At 40.8% G+C, this 8,036-nt stretch overlaps 1 non-coding gene and 1 pseudogene across 2 annotated transcripts; both read right to left on the reverse strand.

Moving 5' to 3' along the window:
• Positions 1–519: 519 nt before the first annotated feature.
• Positions 520–6,688, reverse strand: LOC103715235 (uncharacterized; annotated as a pseudogene). Its single transcript, XR_015967464.2, has 3 exons — positions 5,994–6,688; positions 2,504–3,316; positions 520–1,127 (listed from the first exon to the last, which is right to left on the reverse strand). The product of XR_015967464.2 is annotated as an uncharacterized LOC103715235 (transcript).
• TRNAW-CCA (transfer RNA tryptophan (anticodon CCA)) lies at positions 6,618–6,689 on the reverse strand. The gene has a single exon. It is a non-coding gene; the product is annotated as a tRNA-Trp (tRNA).
• Positions 6,690–8,036: the final 1,347 nt, after the last annotated feature.

Below are 8,036 nucleotides of genomic sequence, written 5' to 3' on the forward strand. Positions count from 1 at the left end.
TGGAATATCCAAACATGCCATGACAAATTGATGGCTGGAAATGATAAAATGATGATAGTGATGTTGAGGAAACCTTTCAAGAAAAGTTACAACATGTTTAGGCTAAAAGGCCTCAGGTTTTTCTTACTTGAAAAGTACAAGGAGTAGAGCTGATCACGGGCCTTCAGACCCGCCCAGCCCGGAATTTTTCAGGTTTGGGCATTGAAGAAAAGGTCCATGGGTCGGGCCTGAGCAAGAAAAGCGGCCCCACCAAAACAATTGGGCGGAGCTTGGGAACTTTTAAAAATGGCCCGACCCGGTCCGGCCTGACCCGTATTTTATATATAAAGCTAAAAAATACATCAAGTTTTAGAGAGCCCATTAAGCTATTGGGCCATTCTAACCCATTTCCAGACTCCAAACAAAGAAAAAATCGAGCCTGTCGGATCGGACCTGGACAAAAATTTAAGTCCGACAGTCGGGCCAGGCCTGGGCATAGCCATCGGGCCTAATTTCTGCTGTAGAGCCCGGTCTGGTCCGGATTTTGATCAGCTCTAGCAAGAAGTAACACATCTGCATCCCTTAAATTCATGGTTCCAAATTTTTCTTTTCAAGCATTTATTAATAAAGTAACATCTTAATAGACTCCAAATAATTTGGTGCTTCCTTGGATTTTATATAGAAAATTATTAAATATGTACTGCAGTATTTCTTAGTTCAAATAGACTATGGGCTGGATTCATTCTGATACCAACTGTCACAAGCCTCATTAAAAAAAAGCTTGCTAGAAAGTATTATTTAAATTTTTTGGTCCTGTATAAATACTTAGAATTTATCCAGTTCATAGCCGATGTAGAACTAAATATACGTCCGTGCGAATCTTAATAATTACAAACTACCAATGAAACCGCTGTCAATAAACTCGCTTCCCGTTGCTTTAGCTGGAGCGGTACTGCAACATATGAGAAAGAAATCTCAACCCCGTCAACTAGGAGTTAGCTTGATGGATACTGAAACTGGAACTAGGTGTAATAATTTCTCTTCTTTCTTTTTCCTCTTCCATCTTCTGCATTACCATATTTCTTCCTGATGCATAAAGGAGGACTTCAGCAATTCAAAAGAAGATCAAGATATAATACGGGCATTGCCTGAATTGACATTGTAAAAGTAAACACGAATGCCAGCTTAACTTCAGTTATAATATCTAATTTAAACTAGTGTAAAACAAAATCGATAATGGTGATAAAAGGTTAAGGTATACATACCTAGGGGTGGCAAAATATGATCCGACCCGCCAACCCGACCCGTGTTCGACCCGCCATAAACAGGTTTGGGTTTAGCCTAAACAGGTTCGGATCGTAAATAGGTCGACCCGTTTAACCTATTTATTAATTGGGTCGGATATGGGTTTTAAACGTCTGACCCATTTAACCCGTTTAATATATGGGCCAGGCTTTTTTTATTATCAAGAACAAGTGCCTCACAAGTCACAGCCTCAGCTCAACGGATCGTTTGAATAACCAAATCAAATACAAAGCCTCAGCGTCAGCCTCAGCCCTAGCCCTAGCCCTAAAATAAAACCGTTCTCGGCTTCTCCCCTCATTCCCCTTGCTCCTCGCGCCGGCCTCCTCCATCCCCAAATCCTCTTGCCCTCTACGGCTCCACGGCTCCACCATAGACGATGTCTGCTATGGGAGGGAGTTCTCCTTCCCTCAGAGCCCATACGCGAAGGCGCCGAAGACCCAGTTCATCCTGATCACGTCCGAGATAAAGCCGGCCGCCGCCGCACCCCCGTGGATGATGCTGATCTCGATGTCGCTCACCCGCTCGCCCACCTCCAACTTGCGCCGCACCATCCACTTGACGGCCGGTCGGACCACGAAGAAGCACCCGGCGACGAAGGCAGCACTCGCAAGCGTCACCCACACCGCCGCCGCCATCGATGCCTCCTCCCCGTAGCGCACGCTGGAGGCCATGGCGACGTTGAGCAGGGTGAAGGAAAGCACGCCGTTGATGATGGCAGAGGCCATGGCGACGGGGCCGACCCCGGTGTTGAGGAGCTTTAGCTCGGTGATCATGCGGGCGAGGACGGGGAAGCCGCTGATGAAAACGGTGACATCGACGAAGATGTGAAAGACGAGCGGCTTGACCATCTTCCTGGGAAGGCTGGACAGCCATGCCCACCACCACGAGAAGCCTACTTTCACCGTCTTCCCGTGGGCATGGCAGGATATTCCCGCGGAGCTGATGTCGAAGGGGACTGCCATGCCCACCACCGTGAGGGCCAGCACCTTTTTCAGTTCTTCCCCACCCCCCAGCGCCCGGTTTAAATTTTATTTTTTTATTAAATGGGTTAAACGGGTCGGATCGGGTTACCCGTTTAATAAACAGGTCGGGTTCTGATTGCAATTTTCTGACTTGTTTAATAAACAGGTCGGGTTCAGGTTTACAATTTTCTGACCCGACCTGCATGTGACCCGACCCGTTTATGTCTGATCCGACCTGATTGCTACCCCTAACATACCAATAAAAGGACAAAAAAGATTGAGCTGTTGATTGGGAATTGCTGTGGAGAACATGCAAAGCCAACATGCACAGACACAGCATTTATCATCTCATCAAATATATCTTGGGCTCTTGAAACACAGACACAGTATCCATAAGTTGTGATAAGACATTCGTATGTCACATAACTGGGTATCAAGCCTAAACTAATCATCATTTTGCAAACAAATTCTGCCCTCTCTAAGCCTAGCTTTCCCATAATTTGCTCTCATTGAATTGAATGTAGGAAGAGTAGGCTTCTCCTTTGAGCACAACAAGCTCTTAAACACTTGCTTCAATTATCGAATGCTTGCCGCCTCCCATATGCATCAATAAGTAGATTGAATGTGATTGTGTCCGGCTTGCACTGATTGCTTTTCATTTGCACAAGTACAGACTCCATTTCTTTGAGCATGCTGTTCTTCCCATATGCATCCATGACACCATTATAAGTATAAATATCAGGAGATATGATGCTTTCATCAAGATCTTTGAATAATGTATTCACTTGTTTTACGTCCCCAGCCTGATCAAATGCTATCAAAAAAATATTGTAGGTCACAACATTGGGTTGGCATCTTTCAATGCCTTTCATCTTCTCAAAGTACCATAAAGCTTTTGCCAAAGCCTTAGCTTTATCTCATGAATGAAGATTTGCAGTACTGTTCTGCATCTGAGAAAATAGCCACATGGCCATCCTTGTCTGGCCTTTCTTTCCCATGACAGTTATCAACTTTGAGTAAACAGCATTATCAGCAATATATCGGCAATGTCTCTGCATCAATCTGAATACCTAACAATAAGTAAAATTAAATAAAGTTAATGCAAAAGGCAGTCTATTTAGGGTTTTAGACAAGTATACGTGGTATCTGAATACTTACTCAAGTCAATATAACCATGCATTCAAAGTGGAGGAATAGAAAAACTATAATATGATTGCTGATTCCTGAGAAGGTTCATGACAAGATTTGCTATGCTAGTGGGGACAGCAAGTATCCACAAGTATTTAGACTAGATCAAAAATAAAAAGAAGTACTTTTGCGTTCTTGTCTAGAAATTTAAAAGAATTAGTCGAAAATGAATTTTCCTTTTTAGTGCTTGGAGATTCAAATCAAAGCCATGATTTTAGCTTAATCTCAATATATGACTACAAAAGGCACAAACCAAGACCTTAGAAACCCTGCCAATATATGTGTGTGCATTTCTACAAGTGTGTTTACATGCACATACATGCATATATGTGTTTGTGCATGTACATATAGATATGTGTGTGTATATAGTGCATACCTAGACATATAGATACATGTGCATATGTCATACCATCTGGGTGGATTTGCATGTGACATTATTTACATATAGAAATACGTTTTTGAGTGCGTATTGTCTGTGCATGCATGCATAAATATATAGATATGGTTATATGTTTTTTGTGTGTCTAGCAGATATGTGCATGTGCAAATATATAGATATAAATATACATTGTGTATTGTGTTATGCAGGTATATTTTGTGTGAATATTGAATCATTTTATTAAGGAACCATATTTGATTATCTCCTTGATTGTTGATCTCAGTGCACAGGCATTAAAGCAAGAACATAAAAACATAATTATAGACTAATAGTCATGTAATACATGAGCATTCTGTTAATGAAAATGCTGGTGTGGATGCAATGCAGAAAGCTGCTAGGCAGGGCCACAAAATTTTCCGGGTTTATATGAAGGTGGATTCTCTAGCACTCATGAACACTATTAGAGGATAATGAGAGGCGCGATGCTAGATAAGGTTTTTAGTGGAATGTATCAAGCAAATCTATGTCAGATATGCAAATTGTGTATTTACCCATAACTTCTATGAGGCTCATAAAGCTGTTAACAGGGTAGGAAAGCAACAAAGACAATTTAAAGACTTGTATCTAGGCTCATATTTGATTAATTTGTCTTCCCATTGATTGAAGCTTCCTGATTGGAGCTGATATGATGCATGTTATCTGTCAGATAGTTAAACAAAAAAACTTTTCAAAAAAAAATAGAGATAAGTAGCTTAAATAGAACTGAGAACTGACTCACAAGGAACAGAGATGAATAAATTCGTGTCCTACTTCACAGCTGCATTGAAACTGAGGATGACACTATGACAAATGTCGAGCTTACACAAGCTACTGCAGATCGAAGCGATGAGTTATGCTATAAATCAGTGACGAGGGTACCACAACATAGTGACTAAAATGATAAGAATTTTAGAAGAACAATTTGGCTACATGCAAGAAAGTTGACCTAATGAGAATATCTTCTCACTTAAGAAAGACTATGACAGATGTCCGTGCTTACACAAGTTACTGCAGATTAAAGCTATGGGTCCTACTATAAATCCTTGAAGAGGGTACCACAACAAAGTGACTAAAATGACAAGAATTTTAGGAGACCAATCTGGCTACATGCCAGAAAGTTCACCTAATGAGAATGTCTTCTCACCTAAGAAACCATAGGAAATTCTTTAAAGCAGAGAAAATGAATAGATAACCTAGACAGCTATATTAGAATTTGGCGAAGCTTATTTAACTGCAACTTGAAAAAAAAAAGGAGGCATATATAAGGATATATAAACAGCCTTTTGGAAAATGATTCACATCATTTATAGATGATAGAGACTACTTATATGGAGATTCATTGTGGATATTGTAGAGATGCCCTGTGATGCATGTCAGTTGTGTTAGTTTCTTTTATCAACATCCACTAGAAAAGACTTTGTAGTGAACCATGAACTCCATCAATCCAAAGTCCCTTGAGATGCCTTTCTTGCAGTATCTTTATTTGATAAGTTCAAATACGTAGGAAGATAACCCACTACTATGAATGCAAATGATCATCACTTATGCAAAGCATGTATATTAAGCATAAACAATGCAAGCATGTTAGAGCAACACGCGACATTGATAAGCTTCTCTCTCAGGAATCACTGCTTCTAATAAACAGGCAATCAAATCCGTGAATAACAATCATCGAAGAAGTTCTAAACAACACTGAAACAATCCCGACAAACCTTCACAGACGCATTGAAATGGGAAGTTTAGAAATATAGAAGCTGGTAAAAAATTTTCAACAGGAAAAATAAGTTAATATGCACACTAGCCAAATTCAACCATTGGATATAGATAGAGCAACAAAACAACTGCATCATAGAAGCTCTGCAAGGTAAAGGAGAAGAGAGTTATCAAAATATATATGGGACCAAACTTCAGTCAGATAACTCACAGCAACAATTCAAGCAAATCAGAAGAGCATCAACATCCGATCTTTTAGTGAAAACCATTCAGATACCTTAGCCAAGAACTAAATCAATCAACCAAAATCACAACTTGAACTAAAACGTGTCTCACATAAGCATCAAGATCCAACCTTTTTTAACAAAAATTCACCGCATTTCGCATCCAACACCTCCAAATGAACACAAAGGATAAAAGAGACGAACCCCCAGGCACTGAATCCAGGAATCCGTCTTCCCGAGCTCCTCGAACAGCACGAAGTCGTGTTCCGTCCTGACCACCCTCACGTATTTACTGAGCGTCGTCACCAGCGGCTCCTTCCCATCTCCCGCCTTCCTAAGTATCATCCGGACAAGCGCCTCCGCCTCCGCCTCCGCCTCCCCGCTCGAATGGTAATTTTTTGGAAAAGAGGGGAAGATGGGCGCTGAGATTTCGGAGCAGAGAAGGGGAATGGAGTTGGGGATGAAAGATGGAGAGAAAAAAAGGGGAGGGGCGGGGTTAGGGAGCATCGCGATGAGTGGTGGTTCGAAGTCGAAGAATCGATTTGGCGGTGGAGAGGATGCTGCAGTGGAGTTGGATTTGGACGGCATCGAGTGGAGATTTCCCTGTCGCTCCCTCGATGTTGGGCTGTCGGTTCGAAGAGATTCCATTGCCATGGCCGAGAAGGAATTACGTGATTGTTTCAGTAAATGAACGGCTGTGATTGGAAATTAAAAGATTTTCAAAATAAAGAATTCAAACAAATTAAAAGCAAAAGATTTTTAAAATTTTAAAACTTAAAAAATTATTTTTAAAAAAAAAAAATAAAAATCCGTGTGGCGATTTGGGATTGAACCCGACGTGAATCGAACACGCAACCTTCTGATCTGGAGTCAGACGCGCTACCATTGCGCCACGGATCCAGTTGAGAATGCAAGGCACAAGGGAATATCTTCATGTATTGAATCATTTACAGTCTCCCACATAATTGGAACTAGAATTTATCGATTCACAAGTCCTTATCTATGGAGATTGATCTATAACAATACTATTATCAGCCTTATCTTTTCTTGATGACGCTGGATAGGCCCTTAGCATTATGAAGAGGTATGAAAGGACATATCAAGCAATGTATTACCAGAGTTGGTAAGTGCTTGATATGCTTGGTAAACAATGATTTGTTGCAGAGAATAACAAGTCTGAAAAGCATGATTATGTGGCAAAACAGAGTCATAAGCAATTTTCTTGTTTTCATCAAGAAAATGAAAGCTATCTCATTAGTATTGTAAAAAGAAACACATTTATAAATCTCCTTGACTTGTTTATCAATGTTGCTAATTCAACATGTAAACCATCGGGCTCTAGGAAAATAAATAGCAAGGGATGTTATTTTAACAATATAATGGTTGGTCCATAAAAAGATGCTAGGCTGTAATGAATAGCAGAGTCTTGCAACTAGATGAAGAATTGAAGCTATAGTATGACCTCCTTTTATGATAGAAGTCAAGGAGGATGATACTAAGCATTCCAATAGGCCACGCCTCATGCTTGAAATGCAGATTGAATGCCAATGTTGTGTTGATGTAATTCACCTCTGTTGCCCAGATAGACAACCCAAGAGGGGGGGGGGGGTGAATTGGGTTTTTAAATTAACTTAGCTAATTAAAACTTTGTGGATGATTAACTAAATACTATAGCCAGTTATTTAATTAAAGCTAAGTGCTGTGAGTAATGTGTGGGGAAGAAGATGAGAGACAATGCACTACAAACACAAAGTTTTATAGTGGTTCGGAGCTAACCCTTGCTCCTACGTCCACTCCCCAAGTCTCACTTGGGAATTTCACTATAACCCCCTTGGATTACAGCCGGTTGTTTTGCAAGCTCACAACCGAACTTGTTGTTTTACGAGCTCACAACGAACTCGGTCGGTTTTCCCAGGCTCACCGACTAGAACCAACCCCGATTGTTTTCCCGGGCTCACAATCAAACCCTTACACTCGTTGGTTTTAAACCGGCTCACCAACCAACCTTAATCCCCTTGATTCAATCCCCCGATTGAATCAAGTAAATACACGAGATAGAAGAAAACAGAAGATAGCTTCTCAAAAAGCAGATTTAAAACAATATAATCGTAAAGGAGTTAGAAGCCCTCAAATGCTTTTAAGATGGTGAAGAGGTGTGGCTTCTGGAACTCCGGTCTCCTCTTGAAAGAGTGATCGACTTGAAAGCAGGAGGAGGAAGCTTTGAATGCTGGAAAGATGTTGGTGGAG

This window comes from Phoenix dactylifera, chromosome 7, assembly GCF_051530095.1.
Source record: "Phoenix dactylifera cultivar Ajwa chromosome 7, Ajwa_hap1_PhDact_Kaust_v1.1, whole genome shotgun sequence".
NCBI lineage: Eukaryota > Viridiplantae > Streptophyta > Magnoliopsida > Arecales > Arecaceae > Phoenix > Phoenix dactylifera.